General features: G+C 31.1%; 1 long non-coding RNA gene across 1 annotated transcript in view; it reads right to left on the bottom strand.

Moving 5' to 3' along the window:
• LOC103581764 overlaps positions 1–612 on the bottom strand; it is a 6,105-nt gene extending 5,493 nt beyond the window's left edge. The window contains exon 1 of the long non-coding RNA XR_549688.1: positions 549–612. This is a non-coding gene — a long non-coding RNA (uncharacterized LOC103581764). The remainder of the gene's footprint in view (positions 1–548) is intronic.
• Between the last annotated feature and the right edge of the window lie 12 nt (positions 613–624).

The raw sequence follows: 624 nt of genomic DNA on the forward strand, positions 1-624 counted from the left end.
TATGAAGTTTAGAATCAGTTTATCGATATCTAAAAAACTATGGCTGGGATTTTGATTGGTTTTGCTTTGAAACTACAGACTAATTTGGGAAGAACTGATATCTTAACAATATTGTCTTCAAATAATGAAAAAGAATATTTCTTCATTCATTTAGATTTTATTTGGTTTCTTTTGACAGTTTTTATGATTTTTGCATATAAACTCATAAGTATTTTGTTAGATTTATACTCTAAGTATCTCTTTTTTGTGTGATTGCAAATGCTATTTTTTAAATTCTATTTTTCTTTGTTGGTATACAGGAACACAACTGACTCTCATACCTGGACCTCATACTAAGTTTCTTGTTATCTCCATTCATTCACATCAAGGCACAGGGTAGGGGGCTCCATTGCAATTTGAACTTCCAAACTTATGACATAAATAACCTGAACATTAATTTATGTTGGAAACCATGAAGTTGGAATCTAGTTACTTCGTCCACTCTTTTTGCCTCTACTTTATATATTAAACACAGCTATACTCTTGCTACTAATAGTCATTGATAATACCTTTGAAGATCTTTCCCTTTTATTCTTTAGAATAGAGCTCCCTGGAAGCCTGTAAGGTACCTGTAGGGAAAAAAAA

Source organism: Galeopterus variegatus, unplaced genomic scaffold (assembly GCF_000696425.1).
Source record: "Galeopterus variegatus unplaced genomic scaffold, G_variegatus-3.0.2 Scaffold13878, whole genome shotgun sequence".
Lineage (NCBI taxonomy): Eukaryota > Metazoa > Chordata > Mammalia > Dermoptera > Cynocephalidae > Galeopterus > Galeopterus variegatus.